At 40.3% G+C, this 21,169-nt stretch overlaps 1 non-coding gene across 1 annotated transcript; it reads left to right on the plus strand.

The window, feature by feature from the left end:
- The first annotated feature begins 6,130 nt into the window (after positions 1 to 6,130).
- Positions 6,131 to 6,236, plus strand: LOC118344630. The gene has a single exon (XR_004798410.1). It is a non-coding gene; the product is annotated as a small nucleolar RNA R71 (small nucleolar RNA).
- Positions 6,237 to 21,169: the final 14,933 nt, after the last annotated feature.

Genomic DNA, 21,169 nt, shown 5'->3' on the forward strand with positions numbered 1-21,169 from the left:
ATCATTTTGATAAGACATAACTTTTTCATAAAAATTTCATCATAAACTTTCATCATCATAGACTTACATAATTATCTTAATTAATAACATAATGTGTGGTAATGTTACAGTTTCCCATATGCACTGTGAGTACCTGCCGGTGACCGTAGTATATACGAAACTACGTTGTCTATAGACTCGTTCTCAATGCATTGGTAAATAACATTATAAAAATTATAACATGTACACCCACCAGCGTTAGGTGTCATAACATGTTGACTTCGCTCCGGCGTTCTTTAAAAAGAACCCATTCGAAACCTGTTGACTGTTCTTTGTCAACCTATGGGTTACTTCTACATTATTAAACACTCTAGAGTGGACGGAGGAGTTCCACCAGGATAATTCCCCATCCCGGCCTTTGGGTTCGTGATAAAAATGATTTTCATGCTATGCTTTTAAAAAAAATATTTTTCATGACATGTGCATATGTAGTAAATTTTATGTAAAAATGACATTTATAAATGTAATATGCAAAAATGGTGAAAATGTCATATGCTATGTAAGTATGCACTCAATATTTCATATAACATGATAGTTTATGCTCAAAATGATAATTGAAGAATAAATAAAGCATTTATCAATAATTCATAAGAAATTTATCAAGGTGTAAGTTAGAGGCCAACTTATAAATTTTCAGAGAAATTCGAAATTAGTGTCGTAGCTGCGTAAATTGTGTGTATACTAAGTTAGGATTAATACTCTTATGGATAGGTTCAAAATCAAAGGTTTCAAAAATTAGATATTTACAAAAATACTCCTAGACTTTCAAAAATTGCCATTTAGGCCCTAATTTTTCACTAATTGCAAACGAACTCCAAATTTAATCAAATTTCATGGACTTCATATTTTTGGCATTCTAAAATCATATATGCCCTTAGATTTCTAGGATTCAAAGTGAAACTTTTCCAATTAGTTCCAACCCGTGGCATGCATCCTAGTTGATACCTATGTGTATTTTCAACTATTGATCCCTATGAATGCATGCATGTGAGATTTTCTTTAATCATTAATGATCACTAACATCTTTAGGGACATTATGAAGTCTAATCCTTGAGTAATCAAATTCATCCCAACACTTAGTCAAAGCTAAGAAATCTTTAATCACCAATATGCTTAAAACCGATTCATGCTTGATGATCAAAACAAGATAGATTTAAAACCTATCATGACATGCTTCTAATCACAAATTTAACCTTCCATAATCATGTTAGGATATTGATAGATCATATAAAATCATGCTTAGGACATGCCATAGCTAAACTTCCAATTATTCAAACCTTCCTTTAATTGACCCGGTTTTGCATTAAGCATCATAACCTTCTCAAAACTCAACCAAATTTTGTACCAACACTTGGAAACAAAGCTTGACATGCAAGATAAGATCAAAAGGAAGAAAATTTACAAATTTCGTGGCCTTCCAAGCTCACTAGACTGCCTTACACAAGAACACTAAAGAACTCACCAAAACTCACTTGGTTTGCACTCTTTTGATCTCTAAGAGGGGGAAATGCTCTCAAGGCTCAAGATGATGCTTGGAGCTGTGGTGTGGGTGAAATGAGAAGGGAAGGGAAGTATTTATAGGTGGCCAAGGGGTGAGAGACGTTGGCTTGGGTGCTTGGTGATTGGGTGAAGTGGGAGGTGCTTAAATCTGGAAAATTTCCAGATTTGCTTGCATGAGCTTAGGTCACTTGTGCAGAATGGAATAGTGCCCTAAACTACCATCATTTCCTCACCGCAGTAGCTGCAAGGGTCCTGTAGATGACTCCAGGTCATGGGGCATCATTTGGACGGCAGAAAATCCCTCAAACCACTCTTGAAAACAGGTGGATGAATGTGGTTTTGTGGTGGCAGAAAATCAGTTCGGTTTTGGATCTTTTTGGACAGCAACAATAAGTCAAAATCCTTCATGATGGTCATGGGACTTCTTGGTGATTGGGTGGAGAAGGAAGTGGTGTGGGGTGGTGGTGCAAACCATGGCAGGAGGCTGGTTTAAACTCAATCCAATTGGTTCCTACACAAACTAGACCAAGGTGCACCCAATTTGGTTGATGCAACCAATTTCGTCCAAGGCTCAAACTGAGTTTTGGAGGGTCTCATAAGGTGTTTAAATACCATATTACCCTTGAGGATAAACCACAAAAATGTTGGACCCAAGGGCAAAACAGTCCAAGCATTACAAAGGGCAATACACAAAATCGATTGAAGCATGGTTTGGGCTTGTTATGTCATTTTTTCTTAATGACATGTGGAATGGTTTAGCTAGGGTATTATCATGTTCTAATCATGGTTTAAGGGAGTATTAATTCAAGAAAATTTGAATTAAAAAGTTTAAAAAAAGATTAAGCATGATTAAGCTTCAAAGCATAGCTTAAAGTGCACTAATCTCAAGTATGATGGTTAATGGCCTTAGCAAATTTTCAAAACATAATTTGGGTACTTTGAGTGTGATTTGGGCTTAAGGAAATCAATGGTATGGTGTATTGGGCCTTTGGTCTTTGAATGGTAAAATGAGTCCAAAATGGCTATGGGCCATATGAGCTTGAAAAGGGCCAAGGGTCCAATTTACACCAAAAGCCTTATGCCTTTCTATACTTGGACCAAGACTAGCCTTCATTTCCTAAGGGCTTGGTTCAAGTTTTTTTTTCTTGGGCTAGGCCCATGAATGTACTTGGGTCCTAAAAAGCCTCACCAAAATTACTAATGGGCTTGACTCTCTAATCCTTAGCTCATTAACACTAAGTACCAATATTAATGCTAATTCCACTATCAACCTTAATGAAAGTGATTAAGCCATAATTAAAAGCCTAATCTAGAGTACTTAAGGGTTAATTAAAAGTTAATTAAGCGGGGTGTTACAGCCACCTTCACCAACTCACTAGGGAAGCTACTTGCCACAACAACCAATGCAACTGTAGTGCATCTCGCCACCCCCATGGCAAGCAATACCTCGCCAGATTCACACAAGTGCAGATAATATCTCCCTACTGTTAGCTACATACATGACAAGCGATGCATCTTGGCGGGAAATGAAAGCAGTTTCATTACTACAAAAAATACCCCCAAACTTAAGCTGTGCTAGCCCTCGAGCAAAGAAGAAAGAAAGACAATTAAAACAAGCATTGGTTTGATTCACAGAATTTTATTACCTCTAAGATTGTCTAAAGTCTATAGTTCAAAGGAATCATTCAAGATCAATTAAGTCCAAAAGTTAAATCAAAACTCAATTCCACCTCATTATTCATCCCCACATTCATGCATACCCATCATTATCACTTCATCATTAGCTCCCTAGATAGTTTATGCAAATAAGTAAATCAATAATGGATCTCTAAAAACTCCATAGGCTTGCTTTTCAAATCATTCTCCACTAATGTAGAACAAAGACTATCACCAGGGATCAATAGGTCTTTATTAAGCTTGTAATGTAAGACTAGGGTGAGGGCTACAAAGAAAATGTCGGATTCAAACAAAGCAAGAGAACTTAAGTTTGAACATCAACAAAATAAATAGAGCATTTCACTTCTAATACAAAAATCTCTTCTCAATCATTGTAAATCTCTCAACATACCTCTTTTTACTGTACTTTCAAGTATCTCTCTCTTTTCCACTCTATTTGGCAAGTCAGATTTTTTGTTTTTTTGGAAATATTGCATACCTTTTCGACTGCCTTTGTGGATGACTCTCGTCGTCCTTTTCTTGTTGGCCACATAGTAGACGAGTTGGCTTTTTACACCCCCAAACTTATGATTTTGATAATATTGCTATAATTACTTTACTTGTAGACCTTCTACCTCTCTTGCCTTTCATGCTCTTGTGAGTCTGTGACTTTGTGTAAACTTAGTTCTCTTGAAATGTAAGGATATCAATGTTTAAGCTCAAATAAGGTAGGGAATATGAGGTTTATAAGAAACAAAAATATAAGGCCCAAATATATTTCAATAAAGCTCAAAGGGGCGACTAGAGATAAAGAGAATAAACAGGTAAGCTTGAAAGACTCAATCGGTCCAAAGAATGTCTTAATCATTTCCCCAGTAATATTCTAGAGTAAGTTGAGACCATACAAATTCACAAAATTCACATAAAATTTCTCTAGGTACTCAAAACAATTAATCATCATAAGTGGCATTTATTGAACATAGGAAATATCAAATTAAGTAAGATCAAGTAAAGAATTAACAACTAGACTTAAGCAATGAGAATTTTTCCTAAAATTATAATCAATTTCAATCATATTCTTATCATAGGCTTTTTATTCATCAAGTTTTTATCATCATTATTATTTTTTTATTATTATTTTAAATAAATAATATCATTTCCCTTCAAACTTAAATATTACATTGTCCTCAATGGAAAAAAGGAAGACAAATTAAAGTAAAGATTGAAAGAAGGTCAGAGATGCTCCCCTGATTTTTTTTTTCTTTTTTTGGTTTTCCAATAGAATATTTTCCTTGAAGATGCAGCTGCGTATCCCTTGGAGATCCCCCTAGCCTCTTCATTCCTTAAATTTGATGGAAGCGGGTTGAGTTCAAGTTTGGGTGGTTCCTTATGTGGTAGCTTTGGGAATTCAACTCCATAATTCTCGTCGGCCCTGATCACGTCTCGGTCACTTATTTGGAAACAAGAATATACATCAGAAGGAAATTCCATAGATTTAAATATGTCATAAGTGACCTGCTCCTCACCGACCCTCAAAATGAGTTTCTCTTTCTAGACATCAATTAAAGTTCTCCCTGTCGCAAGGAAAGGTCGGCCCAATATCAAAGGGATCTCCTCGTCCTCCTCCATATTGAGTACAATGAAGTAGGTCGGGAAGATGAACTTATCAACTTTCACCAGTACGTCCTCAATGAGTCCTCTAGAGTATTTAATGGATCTGTCTGCCAGTTGTAGAGAGATGATGGTCAGCTTTGCTTCTCCAAGACCTAGTTCCTTAGGCGGTAGCTTCTTTTGTACAATTGCACTACTCTCCTAGTTCGCCAATTGTAGAGAGATAGTGGTCGGTTTTGCTTCTCTAAGACCTAGTTCCTTAGGTGGTAGCTTCTTTTGTACAATTGCATTGCTCTCCTTGGTCATCCACTGTAGAGAGAATTGATTATCAATCTTATTTATTCTTAATCTCTGCGGAAAAGGAATTGGTGGAACATAAATTGAAGGAGAATAGGTTTTAGAAGTAAACTCCCTGGATTTCTTAGTTTTTGTAGCCCTTTATTCTCTCTAGCCTTCTCAGCTTTCTGGTCAGTCGCCTTGCGATCGGTTTTTTTCACCTCTTCCTCGATTTCCTTCTTCTCAGATTCCACATTTTCAGCAACTTCTTCATCTCTCTCGGTATTTACCGACTGGTCATATGTCCGCCCACTTCTCAATGTTATAACTTTGACATGTTCCTTTGGATTGGTCACGATGTTGCTCAGTAAAGTCCTTGATGTCCTCTCGGTAAGCATGTTTGAGAGCTGACTGATTTGTGCCTTAAGATTGCGGATTGAAGCTGAGTTATTTTGGATCACCATTTCAGCCTTTTGCATTGCCATATCAGTCTTTTACATGTATTGCATAAACATATCCTCAAGTGTCGGCTTCTTCTCTTGTTGTGGAAGTTGTTGAGGTGGTCCAGCCGGCACTTGGTTATTACTCCATGAAAAATTAGGGTGATTTCTCCATCCAGGATTGAACGTGTTTGAATAAGGATTATTTTGACATTGAAAATTAGACATGTAATGAGCTTGTTCATAACTCAGTTGGACAAAAAGATTCCCCACTTGGAAATCTACACTTGAATGATTTCCTGCACAAATGATCACAAATAACATTAGTTTGCATAGCATTAACGTTCATTTTACCTATTTGTTTGGATATATTTGCCAACTAAGCCGCAATTGCGGACATAAAATCAAGTTCAAAAACTCTAGCCACCTTTCTTGGCATTGCTCTCTCCGCAGACCATTGATAATTGTTGGATGCCAATTCTTCCAGAAGTCCATATGCGACTTCATGGGTCTTACTCATTAATGCTCCTCCCGTGGCCGCATCAACCATAGATCGATTTGTGGGTCCCAGACCATTATAAAATGTCTGTACTTGAAGCCAGGCAGGGAGGTCGTGATGTGGACACTTCACAATAAGTCCTTGTATCTCCCCCATGCCTCATATAATGATTCACCCTCAAATTAGGCGATGGTAGTGATATCATTCCTTAATTTTGCTATCTTGGCCGGAGGGAAATATTTTGCTAAAACTTTTTGTGCCAACTCCTCCCAGGTGGTGATGATGTTGGGTGGCAAAGAATTCAACCAAGCTTTTGCTTTTTCCCTGAGTTAAAAAGGAAAAAATCTCAATCAGATCGCATCATCTGTCACTCCGTTGTGTTTAAAAGTATCACAGATTTCTAGGAAATTTGCAATATGGACGTTAGGATCCTCTTGTAACAACCCCCCAAACTAGACTATTTGTTGGATCATTTGAATGATGACCGGCTTGATCTCGAAGTTATTGGCTTGTGTAGCTGGCCGCCTTATACTAGACGTTGCCCCATTGACAGAGGGCATCGCATTGTCTCTTAACGCCTTATGCTCTTGGTCGGCCATATTAACTTCAAATTCTGCGACCTCGAGATTAAAAAGTGAGATCTAATTTAAAAAAATAAAATAAAATCCAAATTAGTAAAAATCTAGCTAGTATCAAAATTAATAACAAATAATTATTCTTTGGCAACGGTGCCAAAAACTTGTTTACATAAAAATATATCTACAAGTGTACATAATTGTAACAAGTTGTAAAGTATTTTAAAGAAAACGGTTATTGAACCCTTAGGGAATAATTATACTATTGAGTATTGAAATTGACTAAATAAATTACTATTTGGAAAACCGAAATTTGAAGAATGGTTTATCTAATTAAACTGAAGAAAAGAACATTAAAAATAAGATTTTAAAAATAATAAGAATAGATCTAGAGCATTTGACTCCACCTAGCAAATCTCACACAATATATTCTTCTTTGGTATAGAATCTCAATTATCCTAAGTTGATAATAAAAATCCCTTACCTATTTAATATTTTATCTCGACCAATATCAGAAATATCTCTATGTGAATTTAACTAATTGGAGACTTATTAAATTCTTTGGATTTTTCTTGAAAATCACACTTGTCGCGGTAAAACATCTCTGCTTTTGCTCAAGTAATGGTGTTTAATCTTAGAACTTTAATCACAAATTACCTCGCGGTCTCATTGCAATCCAAAAGATCGAACAATAGTTAGCTAGAAAATTGTAAGCATTAAGAACAAGGAATAAACACTCAATCATGGAAATATTGAAAATAAAATAACTTGGAATATAATTTGTGTGTTCAAAGCTAGGCTACATCAAAACTCTAGAAAATAGAATTAGTTCATAATGAAATTAAAAAAAAAAAAGAATAAAATTGGTGTTCTTCATTGAAGTCGATTGATGAAGCATGAGGCTCTCACCTCTGCCCTCTAGTTTCGCCTTCTCGAAAGAACACTTAAAGAATAAATTCTGGAACTTTAAACTCAGACTTAGACTCTAAAATATAAAAACTCTCGATGCCGATTCAAAACTCCTATCTATTTATACCACATGTCGAGATTAAATAGATATTGAAATTCAAATCTGGAAACAAGATAATTGCAGCTACAATCTAGCCTAAAGATCTGGAAATTAGTTTCTAAAAATAAATGTTAACACAAAAATAACGGGATTATCTAAAATGGAAGATTTAGTGATATGTTGCTTGAATTGCAGAGTTCGGGAGGATTTGGTCGATAACAGATTCATTGCGAAACTCGGATTTGCTGGTCAGCAACCGATTGATCCCGATTGAGATGAATTATCCTACCGGGTAGATACCGTGTGCGTTGAATATAAGTGGCATGGAGGTCATGAATGAACGGGCTGGAGGTCACAAAGACCACACGACCCTCTCCTCGCCTACCTAGTGGAAAGACTCCAGATCGGGATGAAAGACTTCTCTCGTATTTTCTAGTTGTTGCCCACGATGTCATTTAGGTTGGTCTTTTAAGTTGGTCGTGTAGACTAGTCTCCCAATCTAATGTCGTATAGCTTTGTCACCAAATCTTCGCTCCTTTTAGTCACTCCTTCTGGTCGCGAGTTTTCTCGCCTACTGAGAGGTATGTCTTCTCGCCTTTGGACAAGAAAAATCTCTTTGCTGCCCATGGGACAAGGCTCCCCCACCCAAATCTCATCGGCTCTCTTCAAATCTCGCTGCCTCTCAACAGTCTAGATCCGTAGTCTCTTCTTTTGTACCTAAATGCTCTCATTTTACACTAAATCTGCTAATTCCTTGAAATCCAAGAAAATAAATAAAACTATGTATAAATAAAACAAAATCAATAGTGTTGAAAGGAAAATGACACTTTTCATAAATAAAAGAGTGATAGAAATCAAATAAAAATAACACTTATCAAGGACCAATGCCTCTAGGCGACCAACAAGACCAACGCCCCTCGGTAAGCAAAAATTCAGCAGTCCACCGTGCAAGACCAACTCCTTGGGCGAGCAACCAGACCAATGCCTTGGGCGAGCAACCAGACCTACTCCTCTAGCACCGAACAATCCTAGTCGGGAAAAATGGAAAGAAGCAGCAAAATTACTTTCGAATATACTTTGCTGGAAATCACCTGTGCGGCGCGGAACACCGCTTACAAAGCTCCTCTCGGGCATCTTAATCTGTCTTCATTAGAAATGATAGTTTGGTATTGCGGGCATCACGGGCCTTCATCAATGCCAAAGCATGGCTGCCTGCGGGCTTCACCTATGTGTCACCGGCCTTCACCACACTCTAGCATAATGGCTCAGGTTTACAAATTTCAAACTTGTAATTTGTAACCTATTTGGTTTTAGGTGAAACCTCTTAGGACGGTTGAACTCAGCCTCCCACCACAACAATGCGATTGAGCATCCCCTAAAACACCGAAGTCAAGTCCCTAGACTCGCGGTGAGCAACGGCCCAACCAAAGTTGAGTCTCTAGACTCAAGGTGAACAATGGCCTTTAAACACCAAAGTCGAGTCCCTAGACTCGAGATGAGCAATGGCTCCCCAAATTCGAGTCCCTAGACTCGCAATGAACAATGATCCTAAAAAATAAAAAATCGAGTCCAAAGACTCGTGGTGCAACGAATGGGTGTGGAGGTCAGAAGACCCCACGACCTTTATAGTTAGCCACTAGTGTTGAGTCCAAAGACTCGCGGAGCACTTAATGAGCGTGGAGGTAAGAAGACCCCACGACCTCTACACTTAGCCACCAATGTCGAATCCAAAGATTTGTGGTACACTCAATGGGCATGGAGGTCAGACCATGGCTCCATAGTTAGCCACCAATGGGAAAGATGACCCCACGACCTTTACAGTTCGCCACCAGTGTCGAGTCCAAAGACTCGCGGTGCACTCAATGGGCGTAGAGGTCAGAAGACCCCACGACCTCTACAGTTAGCCACCAGTGTTGAGTCCAAAGACTCACGGTGCAACCAATGGGCGTGGAGGTCAAGAGACCCCACAACCCCTTAGTTAGCCACAAGTGTCGAGTCCAAAGACTCGCGATGCAGCCAATAGGTGGGAAAGGTCAAGGACTACCCGACCTCCAAGGCGTCTAATAGACAGGCGCCTCTCTGGCCTACCCAACCTCTCTTACATGTATAGTAATACAAGCACAACATCTTCTCTAGCAAACGCCAAGTGTTTATACTCGTGCCACAACCTTCACCAGCGGGTTACCTTTAGAAACAAGCCACTAAGCTCTACAACCATCTTGCGCGAGTGTCCTTCAGGAACCAGGCGATGGGCTCAGCAACTACCTAAGATGGATCCAGGGAGTTAACGGGCACCTTGACAACTTAAGCGCAGGTTAGAACAACCAAACAACAAAACAAGAATACCAACAACAATTTACACCAAGGGGGAAGAAAATCCACTATTACCAACCAAAGTAAAAATGCAAAAATACAAAGAAAAACCAATCATGGAAATATGCACTCTTTGCCGACAATAAACAATCTTTCGGGCGAACATTCACACAAATAAATAAACTCAAAATTGAGCTTCGTACTCGCCCCTGATGCGGTAGAGTACATCTTCTGCCAAAGTTGAGCTCTGTGCTCGCACCTAATGCAGTCGAGTACAACTCCCGCCTATCTCCCCAAGTTGAGCTCCTCACAGCTTAGCAAAAAATAAATAGAAAATCAGGAAATGAATAGAAACTCGGGGACCAAATAGGAAATAAGGGACTAATTTTCAAAATTTATTTTGTAGATTATTTACTTGAAGATTCTCAAAGCCTTCTTGTCCAGCAAATCTCCCTTAAGAATCATGGGCAACTGTAGGGGTCAAATCAGCAGCCTATAATTTAGCCTTGAGATAAGGCCGAAAATCAAGCTAGGAGATAAAGCCATAAAGAGATAGACAAGTTGACTTAGATCCATGGAAGGTAGCTTGAAGGCAACACTCCAAGAAAACTCCAAGATTGCCTTCTTGAGTTTCCTCGTTCTCACTGCCTAGGGTTACTACATGGCGGTAGCAGCCGTGCCTCTAGTGTCTTTTCCACCAGAGGGGAATCCTGTTATGTCTTTATCATATGCCCAGGCGGTGTCGAAGACTTCTTTGTCTTCCGCTTACAAACTGCCTTTGCATTTTCCTATGGATGTTGATGGCAAACTGGGCTTTGTTTTCTCAGATGCCGAAATGACGAGGGCAGTGGAGGATTTTAGTTATGCACTGGTTTTGAAATTTCTACGTTCATGTCCTTCCATTGATACCATTCAGCTTGCAGTGCTTAAGACGTGGGACTTGCTGGAGATTCCTATCATCAGCTTCATGGATGCTCACCATGTTTTTGTTCAGTTGAAGTCCGAACGTGATTTTATCCATGCATGGGCAAGGGAAGGGCGAGTTATTGAGGGATTTATCTTTCGGCTGTTACGTTGGATAAAAGAGTTTGAGTTAAGGAGTGAATCCACTACGGCTCCCCAATGGATTTTCTTGCCAGGTTTGCCCTTGCATCTATACAGGATTCCCTATAGTGGTTTCGGAGCACAAGAAAATTTGGCAAGAGGTACGTTATGAGAAGCAGGGGTCGTATTGTAAGCAGTGTTGTCGTCAGAGCCATACAGAGGTAGTATGCCGTGTTGGGGTCAAGAAGCAACAACGGGATGATCGTGCAGCTCCGAAGAAAGTAAAACAAGACACTAAAGAGGAATGGCGAGTGGTACAAGCGGGGCCTAGCTAGGAGGATTAGCAGGTTGAAGTGCTCCTTTGCGTTCCAGAGCAACTGGTCATTGTAGAAAAGCCCCCTGAGGGACCTAGTACAAATCCCGTAGTGCAGGTACGGGAGGAACCTTCGGCTAGTGAACTGGTGGAGTGCACTGGGAGTGTGGAGTTTGTTTTAGAACTCAAAGGAAAGGGGGTTGTTGGTGGTGACTCGGTTCAATGTGATGAGGTGCAATTTGAGGAGGTGCAGTTTGATGAGGTGGGATATGAGGATGGACAGGTCTTCGCACAAGCGGTTTCAAATGATATGCAAAAGGAGGCTCTCAGTGATTATGCATGTGTTGAGTTGTAGATGGTTCTGAGTAAAACTTTAGAGAGGAACTGGGAGGTTGCAGGTGATATCGCCATGCAGGAGGGAGTCTCGTTGGTTCGGCAGTTTGCAGGGGGCCATCAGGATCTGGTTTCTAAAATGTTAGCACTAGAGAATATTGCCACAACGGCTATTGGTAAATGATGCATATAGTTTGGATCAGGAAGAGAGTGAACCTTGTCATAATTTGGCCAAAGAGAACGGTTATGGCTCGGAGTCAAATTTAAATAATCTGGTGTTTGCTTTGAAGAAATAAGTGGGCCTAAAATTGCGTCACTCTCGACAAGTTAGTTCTCAGCTTGCAAAACCGAATGTATGATTGAGAAGATTTTGGTGTGGAATGTGCATGGCTTGCGTACATTCAAGAGAAGATTAAAACGTTTGGTGAAAGATTATAGGCCTCCAATTCTAGCAATTTCGTAGCCATTTGCTAGTGAGGCTTTTATGGAGTTCTGGGCGCGGTTTCTTGATTTTCCATCTTATTGTTCAAATGAAGTGATGGGTGGTAAGATTTGGGTGTTTTGGAATGCTGATTTAATTTTTGAGGTGCAGAGTATGTCGGACCAATTTATCCATTGGTGTTTTATAAGGGAAGCCAAGTGGATCTATATTTCATTTGTGTATGCTAAGTGCTCACAAATGGAACGTAGAGAACTTTGGCAGGATATTGAGGATGCTCAGAAGGATGAGGCTCCCTGGAATGTAGTAGGGGATTTTAATGCCATTTGGGATGACAAAGAGAGGATAGGTGGTAACCCAAGGCCTTTATTGGCTATGACTGAATTTAACTCATGCATTTATAATTCTGGACTCGTGGAGATTGGCCTTAGTGGCTGTAGAATGTCATGGCGCAATGGTCATAGAGGAACTCTAGATGCTGGGCACGCTTGGATCGGGCACTATCGAATACTGCTTTGTTCCAATGGTTCCCAAAAGTTCATCTTGAGATTCTTAATCGTAAGTCATCAAATCATTGCCCTATGTTGATCCGATTTCACAAGGAAATGAATTCTTATGGCCCTTCTCCGTTCTACTTTCAAAGCATGTGGTGTACACATGAAAATTTTAAGACGTGCGTGGAGGATGTTTGGAGGGCAGAGGTAAATGATACGGTCTAATTCGGTTGGCTGCCAAGCTTAAGAGTCTAAAAATGGTTTTGCGTACATGGAACAAGGAGGACTTTGGCCGAGTGGATTACTCCATTAAAGCCTTAGAGGAACACATGGAGTTTCTTGAATTCAAGCTTCAGGATGGTTTCCAGTCAGACATGGAGCATGAATATTTAAGTACCAAGGCTGAATTATAGGTGTGGGAAAATAGAGAGGAACTGAGATTAGCGCAACAGGCAAAAAGGAAATGGCTTGAGGAAGGAGATCGTAATACGAAGTTTTTTCATGCCTTTGTAAATCAACGCAGGAGAGCCTCGGCTATTTCTAAAATGACCCTTCCTAACAGAGTTAGTTTGGATTCACCAAAAGTGGTTCACAATGAGGCGGTTAAATTATTTCAGAATTTCCTTACGGGAGATAGTCCTTCTGTGTGGCCAGATTTAACGGGTCTAGTTTCTTCAGTGGTGAATGATGAGGAGAATATTTCTCTTTATCAAGAATCGACTAAGGAGGAGGTTTGGAGGGCTTTATCTTCTATTCCAAAAACTAGTAGTCCTGGGCCAGACGGCTTCGGCTCAGTTTTCTATTTATAGTGTTGGGATATAGTTAAAAGGGACGTGGTTGAAGCTGCTCGGGATTTCATTTCAGGTACGCCTCTCCCAAGGTTCTATTCGTCATCTTTTATTGTTCTCATTCCTAAAGTGCAATATCCGCGGAGTTTTGATAAGTTCAAGCCTATTAGCCTGTGTAGTGTTACGTATAAATTTTATTCAAAACTCCTTGTGAATCACTTGGCTAGTTTTCTTCCTTGCATGATCTCATGGGAACAAGGTGCATTTGTCCCGAGGCGTAGTATTTTTGAGAATATCACGCTAGCGCAAGAAATGGTTCATTCTCTTCATCGCAAGAGTAATGGAGGTAATTTAATATTGAAGATTGATATGGCAAAGGCATATGACCGAGTTGATTGGTCTTTCCTATGCTTGGTTCTGAAAGGCTTTGGTTTATTTGAAAGGTTTTGTGGGTTGGTGGAGGCTTTTATGAAGACCCCTTGGTTCTCGATCATGATGAATGGAACATACAAAGGTTTTTTCAAACCAACTCGGGGTCTACATCTCACTTTACTTAGGCATGTGTTGTCTTGTATGCTGACACATCTTTTAGCGGTGCTTAATGTGCCTAAGATTCTTCTCACTCGGATAAATTCTATTCTCTCGACTTTCTTCTGGGGTGAGTATAATGGAAAAGCAAAAAAGAAGTGGGTTGCATGGTCAGCTATTTGTAAACCGATTAAGGAAGGAGGCTTAGGAATTCGGGACCTTAATGAAGTTCAGCAAGCCATGCATATGAAATTTGGGTGGTGTCTCCTAACTTTAGACAATCTTTGGACCCGGTTCTCGAGCTAAGTACATGAAGGAAGGAGATCTTCTTTTGGTGGTTTCACGTGTAAATGGTTAACGATTTTGGAAATCTATTATGTAGGTCTTTCCAGATGTTTATGAGCATTCTAGGGTGCGGGTTAAGGAAGGAAGAGTCTCTTTTTGGCATGAACGATGGCTTTCAAGTGGACCTCTAAATGTTGATGCCCAGAATATTACAAATTCTAATCTCCAGATCAAAGACCTCTGGGTTGGTAATGTATGGGATGAATCTGCTCTAGTAAATTTAATTGGAGAGAATAAAGCTCTTGAGGTAATTCGGTTAGTGGTGGCAGGTAAGGAGGGGTCAGACGTTTACATCTGGGAATCGAATCATGGCTGTCTTTTTTCCATGTCTTCCGCCTGGGACATTATACGGGTTTGAAGGGAAACCTGTCCATGGACGGATTGGTTCTGGCATAAACTCCTTCCTAGATGTGTGGCTGTTTGTGTTTGGAAGGCATGGTTCAGCTGCCTCCCAGTGGATACTCGTATTATAACTATGGGTATTAATCTTGCCTCAGGTTGTGATTGTTGTACGAATGGAAGTTCTAAAACTTTGGATCATGTTCTGTGTTCTAGAGATATCGCTACAGTAGTTTGGAGGAAGGCCTCGACGACATTGGATGTTTGGTGCATGAGAGCTTCATCATGGCGTGCACATATTTCCTGTTGGTTCAACTGTGCGAAGCGTGCATCCTAGCATGGTGTACTTGTAGGCTTGCTTCCATGTCTGGTTACTTGGAGACTGTGGGCAAGAAGGTGTAAGGCTAGAATGGAGGCGACTTATGAATTGCAGAGGAAGTATGGCTTGCGTTTAAGTTTTGGCTTAGCCAAATTTCTGAAAACATATCTAAGTGTAGGAGGCTCTCTCTGAGAGATTATGAGATTCTACTCGATATTAATGTGCCTATTAAGCAGGTTCCTGTGAGCCGACCTCGTGCGGTGCTGTGGAGAAAACCAGTAGCAGGGTGGGTGAAGTTGAATGTTGATGGGAGTAGTAGGGGAAGCCCGAGATCTTGTGGAGGGGGGGGAGTGATTAGGGATCATTTGGGGAATGTCAAGGCTACCTTCTCAGAATATCTGGGTATGGGCACTAATAATTCTGCTGAATTAAGGGCCCTACTGAGAGGTATCATGGTTTGCAAAGAGTTTGGCCTAAATCATGTGGAGATAGTGTGATTCTGTGTTAATTGTTCATTGATTGACTTCGGGTGCCTGTAATGTGTGGTACCTCTGGGACTATTGGGAGTTGTTGCTTGAATGTCTGGTAGGCATGGGTTTTTCCATTTCACATATTTTCCGTGAGGGTAACTGTAATACTCCACTCATTCCTTCTTACATACGCTTCTTTCTTTCTGACGTACATTCTTTCTTTCTTACGTAAGACTCATTCTTTATGATGTAAGCAAACTCCAAAGGCAGAAATTATGTGAATTGTCTACCCCTTCTATCTGGCAACTGTGAGCCTTGTCATGCGTGTCGAACCTCGATGACGTGTCTTCAAAGATATCTTGTGACTTCTAGTTCTAGGGCACGCCCAGTGTTTTAAATGTGTTGGAAATATTTATAAGGAGTATTTTCAGTGTTATTGAATTAAGTTTGATTTTAAATACGACAATTATAATATTCTTGAAGAGCTCCAAAAATATTATAATTGTCGGGAATCATTTTAATATCATTAATAAAATGATTTCAACTATTTTAAGATATTATGACATTTAAATTATGTTGAAATTTTTAAGTAATTTAATGGTTTTATTCTTTTAAATATGTTAAGTAAGACTTCATCATTTTATTAATGATAAAAGAATATTATTTTATAAACTAAAGTTAGTTTAAAATAATATTCTACCTTAATTCCTCTAAGTGCTTTTAATTGAGTTAATGTTTACGCATTTTCAAATCAGTGTTTTAATCCCCCATCATTAGATCGTTTTGAGGATCCCCAGATGAAGGGGTTGAGTTAAATACCCAGCCCCTCTTCCTTTTCCCTCACTTTTCCCCAGCTCTCTCTCTCTCTCCTCCCTCTCCCTAGCGTATGTAGTACGCAGCTCCTCTCTCGCCCGACGCTCCATCCCATAGGCCGGCACCACAGTGTGCCGGCAGGCCTCACCGCCACCATCGTCGGCCTCCTCTCACGCCGGCGACCCCTCACCGGCAAAGCTAGCCCCCGTTGCTTGGCCACCTTCTCCACACACGCACCCAGCCTCTCACGCACTGTTTCACCATGCGCAACGCCTAACGCCACCGTCGCAGCCCCGCCGCTGGCCACCGGCGCACCTCCAACCATCACCGGCGACAGCCCCACCGAACCCAACTCCTCACGGCAGCTCTCTCCCTCTTTTCCCAAAATGGGTTTAACACACGGGTTCCTTACCCGTTTACCACTGTGCGCCGCCATACACGGCCACCCATGGTCGCCAAGCACTGCCGCGATCTTCCCCTTCCTCCTCCACGTGACCAGAGGCCCATAGCCTCCCTCCACTGCACTGCTTCCTCCCCCTCACACACACGGGTTTCACACCCACCACCGCCATGCGCTGCCACCTGCGGCGTGTAACAACCATCTTCAGCCTCCTCAGGCCACCACCGAGCCATCCCAACCGCCCATAGCCCCGATCTGCCACCCATGCACGTACACTCTCCCTCACTCTCTCACGGGCTTCTCCCCCTCTCACACGGCCATTTCCCCCTCCACCACCGTGGACCGCTGTGCCACCACCACTGAGCCTCCACGGCTCCACCAGCAGCTTCCCTTAGCCGAACCTTAGGTCCAAACCACTACTTCATGTGGTGGGTAGCCACTGCACGTGGCTGACCGCCATTGTACAAGGCTAGATCCGCCGTATTACTCTCCTTGCCACCATCACATGGCCACCACGAGCCTTCCAAGACCACACTTAGCTATCCAAACGACCAAATAGTCACCGTACATGGGTTAACCACCATGTACGACCCTTCCGACATCATCGGCTGTGACGATCACCGAGCAACGCACGGGTTATCCCTTCGATGGTATAACCCTTTATCCCCTCGTTATTTATGTTAGATGTTGATTAGTTGATTAGGTTGTGAACTGTGCTATTAGTATTGTGTAGTTTGCTGTGTTGGGATGTCACAACCCCATCCCAATTCTAGGACGGGATCGCAACGCGTGACCTGTTCTTTCCTTATTTATAACGCCCCAAACCCGGTTGGCCCAGAGAATTACTACCTGTCACTTAAGAACATGTTTCCCAACACAACTAAAATAAAACTCCAAAACTTTAATAGCAAAACTCAATCTCATGTACTCTAAATAACCACATTGAAAACTCTACAAAGTCATTACTGCAGCAAAATAAACTAAGGAGTCCAAAATCTCCCGGTAGTCATAACAAACCAAACTAATACTTTCATAAGTCTTACTAAAACCCAAGCCCAAGATATAATTAAATCTAAAAGACATTAAAACTAAAGGACATCAGAATTCCTTCTTCTAACATCTTCTCCCAGCTTAATCATTCTCACCAATCTAATCCAGGTCCTCAGTTGGACTCTCCACATCATCTAAAAAATATTATGAAGATAGGGAGTGAGTTATCAACAACTCAGTAAGCAGAGGACATATGCTAGCGTGCAAACATGAGCATTTACAAAGTATAGCATGTAGAACAAAATATTTTCCAAAGGGGAAAGACCACAATAAAACCACTTTGTTTCCAAAGTGGGTGCACTCAGAGATAGAGAAGTTGGTACCAACCCAAACAGAGCAGAGCAGAGCAGAGCAAAGCAGAGACAAAGTCAGATACAAATACAAGTACACCATGCCAAAGGTTTTCAGATGTTATATCAAAATAATACAGAGTACCAAAATAGAATCAGACAGTTTACACACGCTGACAACAAAAGCCAGAACATCTTTCTAAATAAATGCACAATTTTTCATATTCTCAATATCGCTCCCTTTTTCAGATTTCAGAAACCACATGATAGAATTTAGCTCATATCTACACAATGCATGTCAGAACATATTTTTCCTTTTACATACAAATTTCATGAATAATACAGATAAGCGACCGAGGTTGATCTTTGTTTTTACAAGTTCCCATCACATCACAAAATATGCAAGTTTTCATAAAATCAACCTCAGTCTTATTAACTTATATAAAACCTAGCATAGGAACCCCGCTTACCTGAACAACTTAGCTTTTTAGAATTTTTCTCAAAAATGTCGAGTCGAATATAAATCGTCACCTATAAAAAAATAATAACATAATTTCCGTAAGTTTTCAATCAATCACGGATTTCGATATTTAATCCTAAATTTCTAAAATAACCTATTTTAATATCTCAAAACTTAAAACCCTCGTAATCCCAAAATATATCATCACTTCCTAAAAATCACCTATATTCACCATGACCAACGTCAAACTCAAAACACCAATATTTAAACCCGAAACAACCAACAAATTTCATAGCATAAACCAATCTCACACAAACAACTCCATCATCCGATCCAACCAACCCCCCTTACTCCTCGGACTCAGTCCGGCACAACCAACAAATTCACAGTAAATATGAATTAGAGCAGAAATACATTTAAATCTCAAAAGTTCTTTGGAAAAAATACTTACAATGCTATAATATAATTTTTGAAAGATCACGGAGGTGTTAGAAGCGGCAACGCAGTAAGAAAACAGTGCCAAATGCACTGTGGCCGTGGGTCTCAAAAATCCACTTTTGAATGGGTGCAAACGAAGACCCGAGATTGATAGGGTAGAGCTTAGGGATGTCGATGAAGCTAGTGGTGGTAGTGGTTAGCCGTGGGTGGCGGCATAGAGGGTGGTCGAAGGCTAAAATACCCAAAACGAAAATGTTGATGGTGGGGCTTCACCGGTGATAGATCGGAGGTGGGGTTGGGTCCATTGGATTGCTAGGAGGTCGAGGATGATGTGGTGAGAAGATGGTGGCCGGAGGTGGCGCGACGGTAGTGCAGCGGTGCAAGGAGTGCCGCGGCTTGGTGATGCGCGTGGGAGCTAACGGCGGCGCGGTTGGGGCTGAGATTACAGGGGGTGGTCGCCGATGGCTGGGGAGGACGGTGGGGCCGGGTGGTGTCGCGCACGGTGGCGCGAGGGGGCGGGGTTGGGTGGATGAAGGAACAGACGGAGAGAGGGAGGGGGAGAGTCATGAGCGTGAGAAGAGGCCATGGAAGAAAAGAAGAAAGAAAGAAAGGAAAAGAAGAAAAGAAGAAAAAAGAGAAGAGGAAAGAGAAAATGTAGGGAAAGAAATGAGGTCCAATCCTCACATCTTGGGTCACAAAAATGATCCAACAGAAACGATTTTAAAACAACAAGTAAAATAAAATAATTCAAACGTAGTGATTAAAATGAAAATAAATAATTAAACCCAACAATAAGTTAATTAAATATGAAAAAACAATTTAAATGTCTTACAATAATCAATTATAAGAAAGCACTTCAAAATAATTTTCACAAAATTAAAATCATAAAAATAAACCCACTAAAAATCCAACCAATTTTAAAACAAGAGAATAAATTTTTAAATTAATAACAAATAGTTTTTCAATTAAAAATACACTAAAATACGGGGTGTTACATTATTAATATTAGTATGTATTTTTTTTTATACGAGGGTAAAAGGGATAGGCATGAACATGTCATGCATGTACATTGCGTTTCTAGTTTCAAAGTAAGCACCTGATAGACAATCTGTTCAACGTTTTACCCAAATGACTCTCAGAGTCCACCATTCATTCATTTAAAACATCGCTAGTTCCAATAAAAAGGGGACTCCGTCCCTACAACACACCCAAAAGACATTTATCCTTCTTATGTGGGGTTACCATCACCCCACTATAGAAGTTACACTATTACCATCATCCCACCACAATACCTACATCATGCCCAAGGACATATTGTCTTAAAGTCAAACCAACAAAACGTCCCAACATCGGACCAATCATAAAACATAAAACATAACCATTATCATTAAACCGAACCGACAGGGAATTCTAAGCATTAGCCCTTCCCTCCTTAGGAGTGCCTAGCTCCACAGCCTCATCATTTATACTTGGACGTTTAAAACATAAACACAAAGTGAGTCTAATACTCAGTAAGCAGTACACCATACCGTTAACTTATTAATCACATAATATTTTCTTTTGAAAACATGCATACATAAACATTTGCTAATTCTTGACAATGCTTTCATGCGTAACAATTTAAGAATAACTGTATTTTCATGCATAACTGTACTTTTCATGCATAACTTTACTTTCATGCTTAACTGTACTTTTCATGCATAATTGTACTTTCATGCTTAACTGTACTTTTCATGCATAACTGTACTTTCATGCTTAACTGTACTTTCATGCTTAACTATACTATCATGCATAAACATTACTTGCTTTCATGCATAACATTACTTAGAAATGACTTTGCTTTAATTTTCACTTTCTTAGGCCAGTACACACTATTACACCCCGTGTGTTGGGGTTAGCGGTCTTTTGGACCTGGGTTCCACCCGTGGCCGCAGGTTGGGAACTCCTTTCATGGGGAGGTAGCATTGGGTGCACGACCAGTACTACTTACCCGGCATTGCAATCTGCCCATTCCTTTGGTACCATTTTCATACATGTGGCCGTTACATACATTCATACATTCATGCTTTCATTCCTTTTCCTTTCCTGTCTTTAGAAAAATAACGTTTTCATTATCTTCATTTAGTGCCAATGCGTATGCGTTTCTTTGAAAGGAATGTTTCATGTCATGCTACATATAGGTAAGGCATAATTATTTGAGAGAGCATGCATAAAATCTCATGATGCATTACCTTACATACACACAATGATAATTAATAAGGTACTTAATAGGGGTTACCAAGAAAGGCTTATACATATTATACATGCATCTATTCTTTCATAAGAGAAACATTTGGAAGGAGAGAGAGAGACTTTTTCATAAGAGAGTTTTGTGTGTAAGGAGCATGG

Source organism: Juglans regia, chromosome 14 (assembly GCF_001411555.2).
Source record: "Juglans regia cultivar Chandler chromosome 14, Walnut 2.0, whole genome shotgun sequence".
Lineage (NCBI taxonomy): Eukaryota > Viridiplantae > Streptophyta > Magnoliopsida > Fagales > Juglandaceae > Juglans > Juglans regia.